General features: G+C 47.1%; 1 pseudogene; it reads right to left on the bottom strand.

The window, feature by feature from the left end:
• Positions 1-10,110: 10,110 nt before the first annotated feature.
• Positions 10,111-10,968, bottom strand: LOC123351950 (annotated as a pseudogene).
• Positions 10,969-12,899: the final 1,931 nt, after the last annotated feature.

The raw sequence follows: 12,899 nt of genomic DNA, 5'->3' as shown, positions 1-12,899 counted from the left end.
TGGAGTCATCGTGGATAGTTCTCTGAAGACGTCCACGCAGTGCGCAGCAGCAGTCAAAAAAGCAAAGAGGATATTAGGAATCATTAATAAAGGGATAGAGAATAAGATGGAGAATATCTTATTGCCCTTATATAAATCCATGGTGCGCCCACATCTCAAATACTGCATACAGCTGTGGTCTCCTCATCTCAAAAAAGATATACTGGCATTAGAAAAGGTTCAGAAAAGGGCAACTAAAATAATTAGGGGTTTGGACTGGGTCACATATGAGGAGAGATTAAAGAGGCTAGGACTCTTCAGCTTGGAAAAGAGGAGACTAAGGGCTAGTCTACACTTACCTGCCGGGTCGACGCAGTGAGTTCGACTTTTCGGAGTTCGAACTATCGCGTCTAATCTAGATTCGATAGTTCGAACTCCCCGCGCGCTCCGGTCGACTCCGGTACTCCACCACTGCAAAAGGCGGTGGCGGAGTCGACCTTGGAGCCGCGGACTTCGATCCCGCGGCGTCTGGACGGGTAAGTAGTTCGAACTAGGGTACTTAGAGTTCAGCTACGCTATTCACGTAGCTGAACTTGCGTACCCTAGTTCGACCCCCGCCCTTAGTGTAGACCTGCCCTAAGGGGGGATATGATAGAGGTGTATAAAATCATGATTGGTGTGGAGAAAGTGAATAAGGAAAAGTTATTTACTTGTTACCATAATAGAAGAACTAGGGGCCACCAAATGAAATTAATGGGCAGCAGGTTTAAAACGAATAAAAGGAAGTTCTTTTTCATGCAGCGCACAGTCAACCTGTGGAACTCCTTGCCTGAGGAGGTTGTGAAGGCTAGGACTATAACAGGGTTTAAAAGAGAACTGGATAAATTCATGGAGGTTAAGTCCATTAATGGTTATTAGCCAGGCTGGGTAAGGAATAGTGTCCCTAGCCTCTGTTTGTCAGAGGGTGGCGATGGATGGCAGGAGAGAGATCACTTGATCATTGCCTGTTAGGTTCATTCCCTCTAGGGCACCTGGCATTGGCCACTGTTGGCAGACAGAAGACTGGTCTGGATGGACCTTTGGTCTGACCCAGTATGGCCGTTCTGATGTTCAAGATACAGGATTTGTTGTGTCTATTCTCTGCCCAAACATTTTTTTTTGTTTTTACATAATATCAGTTGTTTTTACTAAATCAAATATTTAAAAAACCCACATTTGCTTCTTGCTGAAAGGTTAGATTTCTAGGCAAGGGGAAGTGGACAGTGGATAGTGGGGTGTCCTGGATGCAGACACAGAGAGGGAGACACCCCGTAATCTAACTAAAGTTCCCAAATAATCTTCTTGCTTTTAGTTTCCCAAAAGGAGCTGGTTATTCCCATCTTTGTTTAAAAAAAAAAGTGAAGGAATGATCGTTTACCCCCTTTCTTTTGAAACAATGAACGCTTGTCGCCCCGTGCCCCCCCCCCCACACACACACATTTTTAAAATAATGGAAATTTTGAAAGTGATTCTTCTCCCACCGGCCTTCATTTTGAAGTGGAGTTTTTGTTTGGTTTGGGCCATTTTGGGAGGAGAGTTAGTGGAGTAGGCAAAATCCCCACCCAAAGATTCCATCCTATGGAAACGTCTGGTAATGGAAAGCAACTCCCCAGGAGGAGAAAAGTAAGACTGAAATGACGACGACAACAAAAAAGCCAACAAAACACCAGAGGAAGAAGAGATCAGTAACAAGCCAAAAGATCTTTTTTTTTTAAGGGAGGATATTGCAAGAGTCTATTTTAGTGGACAGACATGGAGTCAGGACTCCTGGGCTGCATCCCAGACTCTGCCACTGAATTATATGGGGAGATTGGATAACTCATGTCATCGCCCCATGACTCAGTTTCCACTCCAAATGGTTCTCTGTTTAAATGTGAGTTCGCTGTGGCCAGGCCTGTTTCTCCCCATGGGTCTGTGCAGCTCCTGGCACGATGGGGCCCTCGAGCTCGGTCACAGTCTGTGCAACACCCAGCGTGATGGGGACACCTGACCTCTGACAAGAGGACCCACAAAAAAATTCAACCAGCTCTATCTGGAGTGGATGAGGGGAGGGGATGGGGGCAGCTGGAAGGGAGGAGATCCAGGGGGCAGTGAGTGGGGGAGGAGAATCAGATTCAGTGGGGCAGCTGGAGGGTTTACCTCATTTCCTTACCTGTGTCTTGGGGGAATGCACCGTTTCAGAGTCGACCACCATCCCAGGTTCCGCAGTGCGATGCCTGCAGCTCGCCCAGAGTGGCTCAGTCCAGAGCAGGAAGCCGTTCATGTCGGGGTATATCTGGCGGGGGGAGGACGACAATGTGGGGAGATCACAGGACGCAGCTGGGTCCGATCATTTCTGCAAAGCCTCCAAGGTCTTTGTCAACCACAGCTATATGCAGACATCACACAAACCACAAGCTCCCCCCATCTCGCTGGGCCCTAGCAAGGTGTCTGCATTTGGCTGTCCACATCCAGCGGCAGGTGGGCAGGGCCCCCAGTGGAGAGCAGGGGCTGAGACAGGCACATCAAGCTGACTCCACCGGGTGAGGTCCCAGGATCTGAGACACCGGCTGAGACTTTCCCCTCCAGCCCCTTCTGGCTATGGAAAGCAAACAGAGTCCCGCTGAGAGATGGATGCATGAGATTCTCAGCACTGCCTTTGCTGCAGAGAACTCACCCCTCAGCCCAGTCACGTTACAGGCCAGGCAATGCTAAGGAAACTCTCGCTCTGTGCTGGAGACCACACAAACCACAGCCCTGCCTGCAACCTGCCTTTGTCTCTTGTCATTTGCCTGGAGGCCTCAGGCGTGGGGGCATTTTTCAGCTCAACATGAGCTCCCAGAGCCAACAGGGCACCGGCCGTCCTGGGATGCATCAACAGGGAATCTCGATTATGAGCAGGGAGGTAATTTTCCCTATGGATCTGGCCCTGGTGCGACCACAGTTGGGATCCTGTGTCCGGTTCTAGCGCCCACCCTTCCAGAAGGATGTTGAGAAGCTGGAGAGGGATCAGAGTCGAGCCACGGGAAGGATTAACGGACTGGACCCCAGGCTTGGCAGAGAGAGACTCCAGGAGCTCAATCAGTTGAGTTTATCAAAGGACACGTCTACACCGGGAAGGGTGCACAGGAGCAGCTGTGTCGCTGTAGTGGCTCAGTGAAGACGCTGTCTAGGCTGAAGCGAGAGCTTCTCCCATTGGCGTAGTTAATCCACCCCTCACCTCCCCTGAGAGGCGGTAGCTGTGTTGTTGACCGGAGAAGCAATGTGTACAGCAGGCGTTATGTCAGTATAACAGCGTCACCCAGGGCGGTGGATTTTCCACATCACCGAGCGATGTAGTTATAACATCATCAGTTGCTAGTGAAAGGGAAGGTGACGGGGTGACTTGATTGCCAGTTTCTGACAAGCAACTGATTTGCACGTATAGTCAGAGACAGATAGGAGTGTGTGTGGGGGTGTGTGTGTGTGGCTGTGTCCTAATGTCCAGTGTGTGCTGCCATCTACTGGCCAGGTGGTTTCACTTCCATAGTCATCCCTAAGCCTTTGGATAACAGTCTATAGCAGTGGTTCTCAACTAGGGGTACATGTACCACCGAGGGTACGCAGAGATCTTCCAAGGGGTACATCATCAGCTCATCTAAATATTTGCCTAGTTTTACAACAGGGTACTTAAAAAGCAATGACTTCTTTCTACTGCTCTATATATGTAAGTACGATATTTTTATCCCAGTTGATTTATTTTATAATTATATGATAAAATGAGAAAGTAAACGATCCTTCAGTACTAGTGTGCTGTGACGCTGGTATATTTGTGTCTGATTTTGTACAGAAGAAGTTTTTAAGTGAGGAGAAACTTGGGGGTACACAAGACAAATGAGACTCCTGAAAGGGGTACAGTCATCTGGAAAGATTGAAAGCCACTGGTCTACAGAGTCTTTTCCCACTGAGATGTGGCCACCACTGGGGTGGGACATGGGGGCTGCTTATCCAAGTGATGGAGGAATTTAGGGGGGCTGCTGTGGGGAGTGGGGTGGGGTCACAATTTGTATAGTGGGGGTGCTGAGAGCTACTGAATCAAACTGTAAACCCTGCATATGATGGTAACAACTTTAAGCAAGATGGTGCGGAGGGGAAGGGAGAGATGTGGGGAGTCTGCTATGGGAAGTGGGATGGGATCTGGGGGGCTGCTGTGGGGGGGTAGGGAGGAAACTGGGGCAGGGGATGGGGGGGCAGAGACTGCTCTGCAGGGGGGCATTGTGGATTTCACCCTAGCATTCACTTTGTTACCTATGTCCTGAGGGAATCGCACATGGCGTCTCAGAATTGATTCCTGCAATACTCACAGCTCCCACCCCACACCCGCATAGACTGTCTGAGGGCAGGAAGCTCTCTTCTCGGGGGTGGGGGAGGGGACCACGGGTGGTGGACGGCTCAGTTGGGTTGGGAGATGCTCACAAAGCTGAGTCTGCAAAGCCTCCAAGGCAGCCAGCTCCGCGCAAGCCTCAAACAACTCGGATCCGCTCTGGGGCCAATTGTGATGAAGATTCTGAGATCCCATCTGCAGAGACGGTCGCCCACATCCGGGGCAGCCACAGCCCGAGAGCAGGAGCTGAGCGGCAGCTGCATCATTGCAAAAATTCAGCCCATTTACATCTGGAGAACCACCAGACCAAGCTTGGGCCCCTGAAGTGATGCTGGGTCGGAGTGATTAGTGGGTAGGTCCTGCCACCCTTTACCCCTGGTCAACCCTCAAAAGTCCTGGAGAGACATTGCCAGGTGTCAAGTGGATCATGAATCTCTCACTTCCTTGGCTGTAAGCCACACGACAGTGTCTGCTCCACGACTGGCTGGTGGATTGGTTGGACGCTGGAGAACGGCTAGCGATGTAGTGAAGGGCGAAAGTTGAGTGAATTCTGGCAGGGAATATCAGGATTCATTGAGACATTGGTTTTAAAAAGCCACTGTGACGGGATTCCCGGAATGCAACCCGGGCTGTGGAACCACTGAGCCCTCTGTCCCACCAACCTGGGATGCTCCTCTCACACTGTGATGCTGTGTCAAGCTACAGACTTTTGGCAGGTCCTGCACTTACACAGCCATCCCCAGGCAGGGACACACCCAGCTGAGTTCCATGAATGCTTCTCCCAGCCACTCATGAACTATCAGCTCCCTGGCCTGGCAGCCCAGAAATGTACATTCCTGCATTGGTCAGAAGCCTGGCCATTGTAAGTTCGTTACCCAGTCCACCCCTCCCTCAATGTGGAGAGGACATGCTCCAGCTTATGTAAACTGAGTGGAGATGTCCCAAGCACTTCAACCAAACACAGTTTTCCGTAGAATATAAAAACAGGTTTATTAACTACAGATAGATGGATTTTAAGTGATTATAAGCAGTGAGCACAGAGATCAAACTTGGTTACCTAAGAATAAAAGTATATTCACAGTCTGAGTTCTATAAACTAGATAGGATTTGAATCAAGCTGGGTCTCACCCTGGCAGATGGTACAAGCAGGTGACAGATCCTCAATACACAGGCTGGACTTGTCTTCCAGCCAGGTACCAAACTTCCACAGTTCAAAATCTTTGTCCTCCAGACATGTTTCTAGGTGTTGAGTTGGGGTGGGGAGAGGCCAAATGGTGATGTCACTTCCTCTCTTTTGTAGTTTCTTCCAACTTCCTGGGAATATATTTTGTAATGACGTGGGTCAAACAGTCTCCATTTTATACAGTGCCTGAGTGGATAGTTGCTGATGAGCCATTAACACTGTCTGGCTCCTCCATTATTGTACCTGAAAGGCTGGTTGTGGGTGTTCTCAACATCACAACTTATTTCAGTAACACACACATAGCAAAACTTCCTAACTCCCCATACAATGACAGCACATACAATTCAATAGGATATTAATAATCAACAGATCAAGATTTTTTTAATGATACCTCACAAGGCAGATTTTGTTCATATTTATATCAGTCATGAATATGGTGGTTCCAGGGTGCTGTTTTGAGGTACACAGGGACAGAGACACACACTTTATTTTAAAGTCCCCAATATTTTAAACAGCTCCTCACTCAAACAGAGCTGGATAGTTCTGGTTTTCTGAAACTTTCGGCAAAGTTTTGTACTGTCACCAACCCTTTCAATTTGGTTGCGGCATTTGCTATGCTTCTCATTTTCCTCCAAGTCCCAGACCCTGTACTCATATGATTAGGTGGGAATTTCAGCTTTTCTTTCTGTTTTATTTTATATTTTTAAGCAGGTTTTTGGCCTCCATTGTTGCATAGAAAAGCTTGAAATTGCCCCCAAAAAAAAAATCAGGAGGCAAAACAGATGAACCCAAATGTCTTTCTGTTCAGAATAATCTCATGATGTTTTAAGGGGCGGCTCATGAGGTATGAAGGCATGGATTTGGCAATAAATATACAGGACTAGGTTTTGGTTTTTAAATTTGGCTAAGATGCCAAATTCCTATTGAAAGTCAATAGGAGTTAAGCACCTAAAAATAAAAAAACTCAATAATAGTGGGGGATTTCAACTATCCCCATATTGACTGGGTATATGTCACTTCAGGACAGGATGCAGAGATAAAGTTTGACACCTGAAACGAAAGCTTCCTGGAGGAGACAGCCCTGGAACTGACACGAGGAGAGGCAATTCCTGAGTTGGTGCTAAGTAGAGCACAGGATCTGGTTCAGGAGGTGAACATAACTGAACCGCTTGGTAATAGTGACCATAATATAATTAAATTTAACATCTCTCTGGCAGGGAAAACACCTCAGCAGCCCACCACGGTAGCATTTAATTTCAGAAAGTTAAAAGCTAAGGTGCCATATGTGAATTCCCTGCAAGCTGCACTGAAACTTTTTAAGGATACCATAATAGAAGGTCAAATGTATACCCCCAAATTCAAAAAACACAATAAGAAAACCAAACAAGTGCCACCATGGCTAAACAAAGTAAAAGTAGCTTTGAGAGGCAAAAAGGCATCTTTTAAAACCTGGAAGTTAAATATTATTGAGGAAGATAGAAAGGAGCATAAACTCTGGTAAGTTAAAATATAATTAGGAAGGCTAAAAAAGAATTTGAAGAACAGCTACCAAAGACTGAAAAAGGAATAGCAAAAAATTAAGTACATCAGAAGCAGGAAGCCTGCTAAAAAACCAGAGGGGCCACTGGACATTCGAAATGTTCAAGGATTACTCAAGAACTATAAGGCCATTGCGGAGAAACCAAAAGAATTTTTGCATCAGTCTTCATGGCTCAGCATCTGAGGGAGATTCCCAGAGCTGAGCCAATCTTTTTAGGTGAAAGGAACTGTCCGAGGAACTGTCCCAGATGGGGGTGTCATTAGAGGAGGTTTTGGACAAATTAATAAACTCAGCAGTAATAAGTGAGCAGGACCAGATGGGATTCACCCAAGAGTTCTGAAGTAACTCAAATGTGAAATTGTAGAACTACTAACTGTCGTATATAACCTATCATTTCAACAAGCTTCTGTACCAAATGACTGGAGGATAGCTAATGTGACACCCATTTTTAAAAAAGGATCCACTGGTGGTCCTGGAAGTTACAGGGTGGTAAGCCTGACTTCAGTACCAAGCAAACTGGTTGAAACTATAGTAAAGAACAAAATTGTCAGACTCATAGACGAACGTCATTGGTTTGGGAAGAGTCAACATGTTTTTTGTAGAGGGAAATCATGCCTCACTAAGCTACTAGAATTCTTTGAGGGGGTCAACAAGCACATGAAGAAGGGTGATCTAGAGGATACACTGTACTTAGATTTTCAGCAACTCTTTGACAAGGTCCCTCACCAAAGGCTCTTAAGCAAAGCAAACTGTCCCGAGATAAGCGGGAAGGTCCTCCCATGGATCAGAAATTGGTTAAAAGGTAGGAAACAAAGGGTAGGAATAAACGGTCAGTTTACAGAATGTAGACAGGTAAATAGTGGTGTCTCCCAGGGGTCTGTACTTGGACCAGTGCTGATCAACATGTTCATAAACAATCTGGAAAAAGGGGTAAACAGTGGGTAGGGGCAAAATTTTCAGATGATACAAAACTACTCAAGATAGTTAAGTCCAAAGCTGACTGCGAAGAGTTACAAAGGGACCTCACAAAACTGGGTGACTGGGCAACAAAATGGCAGACGAAATTCAATGTTAATAAATGCAAAGTAATGCACATTGGAAAGCATATTCCAAATATACATAGAAAATGATGGGGGTCTAAATTAGCTGTTACCACTCAAAAAAAAAAAAGAGAGAGATCTAGGTGTAATTGTGGATAGTTCTCTATAAACATCCACTCAATGTGCAGCGGCCGTCAAAAAAGCAAACAGAATGTTGGGAATCATTAAAGGGATAGAGAAGAAGAATGAAAATATCATATTGCCTCTATATAAATCCATCTAAAGATTATTTATTTTATATATAAAGAAAAGGGCAACAAAAATTAGGGGTGTGGAAGAGATTCCATATGAAAGATTAGTAAAATTGGGACTTTTTAAATTGGAAAGGATATGACTAAGGGGGGATATGATAGAGCTCTATAAAATCTTGACTGGTGTGGAGAAAGTAAATAAGAAAGTGTTATTTACTCCTTCCAAAAACACAAGAACTAGCGGTCACCAAATCAAATTAATAGTCACCAAGTTTAAAACAAACAAGAGGAAGTATTTCTTCACACAACGCACAGTCAACCTGTGGAACTTTTCCCCAGAGGATGTTGCGAAGGCCAAGACTATAACAGGGTTAAAAAGAGAACAAAATCATTTCATGGAGGATGGGTCCATCAGTGGATATTAGTCAAGATGGGCAGGGATGGTGTCCATAACCTCTCTTTGCCAGAGGCTGGGAAAATGGGTGACAGGGGATGGATCACTTGGTGATTCCCTGTTCTGTTTATTCCCTATGGGGCACCTGGCACTGGCCACTGTCGGAAGACAGGGTACTGGGCTAGACGGACCTTTGTTCTGACTCAGTATGGCCATTCTTATGTTATGGCTCATTCACTTTCAGCAAGGTTCCTACGGGCCTAAACACTTTTAAAAATAGTACTTAGACCCTTTTGAAAATGTTACCCTTTCATAGACCCCTTGATCTTCAATAAACACAGGGAAGAAGAAGAGCTGGAGCCCCAGTGTGAGCAAAGATGAAATGATTAGAAGAATAAGGACACGAAGACATAGGAAAGATCAGACCATAAAAAACCAGATGGCCTAAAATGCTCTAAAAATTAAAGAACGCAAAGCTCTAATATATTTCATTAAAATGACAGATTCATAGATTCCAGGGCTGGAAGGGACCATTGTGATCATCTAATCCAGGGGTAGGCAACCTATGGTATGCATGCCGAAGGCGGCATGCGAGCTGATTTTCAGTAGCACTCAGACTGACCAGGTCCTGGCCACCGGTCAGGAGGGCTCTGCGTTTTAATTTAATTATAAATGAAGTTTCTTAAACATTTTAAAAACCTTATTTACTTTACATACAATTGTTTAGTTATATATTATAGACTTATAGAAAGAGATCTTGTAAAAACGTTAAAATCTATTACTGGCATGCGAAACCTTAAATTAGAGTGAATAAATGAAGATTCAGCACACCACATCTGAAAGGTTGCTGACCCCTGATCTAATCTCACCTTCCTGATCACATGGGCCAGAGAACTGCCCAAAACAATTCCTAGAGCAGAGATTTTAGAAAAAAAAAACCAATTAATTTAAAATTGCTGGTGATGGAGGATTCACCATGACCCTTGGGAAATTGCTCCAATGGTCAGTTATTCTGACCATTAAAAATGTACACCTCATTTCCAGACTGAATTTGTCTAGGTTCAACTTCTGTTCGCTGGATCGTGTTAGACCTTCCTATGCTAGACTGAAGAGCCAGTTATTAAATATTTGTTCCCCACATAGGTACTTACAGACTATGATCAAGCTAAATAGACGGAGCTCCATGATTCTCTCACTGTAAGGCAGTTTTCTAATCCAGTAATCATTCCTGTGGCTCTTCTATGAATAAGGCCAAAAAATTCACTTGCTAAAAAGACAGTTTTGGGGGCAAGAGGAAGTTACATGTCCCAGCAAACAAATATCAACAATTCCATCCGTTCCTCTATTCAACTGTCTCCAGCTCCAAGTTGTCGGTGGTTTGGGGGTTGCGTACACGTTGCCAGTACCTCAGAAACTGTTCCTCCATGGTCAGGTAGAAGATGGGGTTGAGGCAGCTATTGATATATGACAGGACACAAGCAAAATTGCTTTCTGTGACAAGAAAAGAAGTGGGGTACTTAGGTGAGATCAGCAGGAAGGAGAAGACGTGATACGGCAGCCAGCAGAGGAAAAAGGTCGGGATCAAGCCAAGAAGGATCTTGAGTGGCTTGGTGGACTGGATCAGCCTGTTCCTCCTCACCTTGGCAGCTAGAATGGTGTAGACAGTTGGGATCAAGATCAAGGCTAATGGGATCAGAAACCCGACCAGGAACTGGATCACAACGGCGCCCTTCACCTTCCCTTCATGCAGTGGGACATTTATGCTGGTGCTGGCAGGTGAGAGGAGGGATTCCCAGAGATCACCATACCGCAAGCTGAACCCAACAGACGGGGCCTATATGACCAAAACAATCATGAAAGCCAGGCAGGGCGTGCGGTGGTTCCGGGCCCACTCAGGGCGCGCCACGAGGATGCAGCGATCGACACTGAGGGCGCTGAGGAGGAAGGCGCTGGAGAACATGTGGAGGGAGGTAACGGTGTTGTTCAGTATCTTGGCCCGGTCTAAGTTCAGAATGAAGATGAATCTGAAGGGCAGGAAAACGACAAAGAGGAAATCGGCCACAGCCCGGTTCAGGAACCACACGGCGCTGGCCGTCCTCCCCATACGGCAGCTGGTGACGAAGACGACGTACCCATTCAATGGCAGCCCGGCGAGCAAAGCCAGGCCACTCAGCACCAGAGAGAGGATTGGGAACACCATTTTCAGAGGAGCTGAAGTCACAATATCCCCGCCTTCTCCTCAGGGCTCGGCGGGGGCAGCGCAGATGTTGTACTGAGCAAAGGAAGGAAGAGCAATGAAACGGGCTCCAGGTGAGGTCAAGGACAGAGCGAGACACCCGCAGAGTTTATAAACTCCCTCGATCCTGAGCTGAACTCAAATAGGATCAAATATTTTTAGGCCAATGGCATCAATGGTTTAAAGACCGTAGAAGCATAGATCCAGGGGCCTGGAAGGGAACCCCAAGGGTCATCTAGTCTACCCCCGTGCCAAGATGCAGGACTTGTGCCTATTCTCTGCCTGAAGGTATTTGTTTTAACATAATATCATTTTTTCAAGTAAATAAAACTTAAAAAAATAATTCAGCTTCTTGCTGAAGAGTTGGATTTCTCGGAAAGGGACGGTGGACAATTGGTGGGGGTGGTCCAGGATGCAGAGACGGAGAAAGGAGAGACCCCTCCCCCCCTGAATCCTCACCAATATTCCCAAATAATCTTCTTGCTGTTAGTTGCCCAAAGGAGCTGGTTATTCCCTTCTTGGTTAAAAAAAAGTTAAGGAATGATCGTTTACCCCCTTTCTTTTGAAATAATGGAATTTTTGTAAGTGATTCTCCTCCTCCCTGTCCCCTTCATTTTGAAGTGGAGGTTCTGTGTGGTTTCAGGCATTTTGGAAGGGTGAGATAATGAGGCCGGGTGGGCAAAACCCCCAATTAAAGACCCCCCCCCCGTAAAAGCCTTAAGTGATGAGAACAGCTTCCAAGAAGGAGAAAAGAAAGATTGAAACAACAACGACAAAAAAAAAAACACCCTGCAAAACACAAGAGGCAGAAGAGACCAGGAACAAGCCAAAAGGAAGGACATTGCAAGAGTCTGTTTTAGTGGTTAGATGGGGAGTCAGGATGCCTGGGTTCAGGGCCGTCTTTAAGCCAATTCACCTGATTCCCCGGAATCGGGCCCTGCGCCGAAGAGGGCCCTGTGCGCACAGCTAAGGGAGCCCCGCTCTGGGGGTCTTCGGCGGCATTTCGGGGGCGGGGGGGTCCTTCGGTGCCACGGAAAACCAGGAGCGGACCCTCAGTCATCGAAGTGCTGCTGAAGCCCCGGACCGCCACCGAGTATTCCAGTCAGGCCCTGCGGGTCATAAAGCCGGCACTGCCTGGGTCCCATCCCAGAGTCTGGCGTTCAACTGCTTGGGGAGGTTGGAGAAGTCATGTCATGGCCCTGTGACTCAGTTTCCCCTCCAAACATTTCTCTGTTGAGACTGAGTTCATTGTGCCCAGGCCTGTTTCACCCTTTGGGTCTGTGCAACACCTGCCACGATGGGGCCCCTGATCCCAGTGAGGGTCTGTGCAGTGCCTGGCATGATGGGACCCCCCATCTCAGTCAGAGTCTGTGCCCTGCCTGCAATGATGGAGCCCCCAACCTTGGTCGGGGTCTGGTCAGCACCTAGTATGCTTGGGGACCCTGGCCTATGACTACAAGACCCCCAAATAATTTCAACTGGCTCTATGCGGAGCAGATGAGGGGAGGGGATGGGGCAGCAGGAAGAGGGGAGCTCCAGGAGATGTTGGAGTGGGGAGAAGAATGAGATCCAGTGGGGGCAGCTGAAGAGTTTCCCTCATTTCCTTACCCTTGTCTTGGGGGCACGCAGTGTCTCAGAGTCAAACCCCGTCCTGACGCGTCGCCTGCAGCTCACCCCGACTGGCTCAGCCCGGAGCAGGGAGCTGTTCATGAGGGGGTATATCTGATGGGGGAGGGAACAATGGGAGGAGCTCACAGTCCATGGCGGGGTCCAATCACGTCTGTAAAGACTGGAAGGCTCTGACGCCCCCTGCTACATGCAGACGTCACGAGAACCACAAGCTCCCCCCTGCTGGGCCCTAGCCAGGTGTCTGCATTCGGCTGTCCACATCCTGG

This window comes from Mauremys mutica, chromosome 17 (assembly GCF_020497125.1).
Source record: "Mauremys mutica isolate MM-2020 ecotype Southern chromosome 17, ASM2049712v1, whole genome shotgun sequence".
NCBI lineage: Eukaryota > Metazoa > Chordata > Testudines > Geoemydidae > Mauremys > Mauremys mutica.
This window is presented reverse-complemented; position numbering and strand designations above follow the sequence as displayed.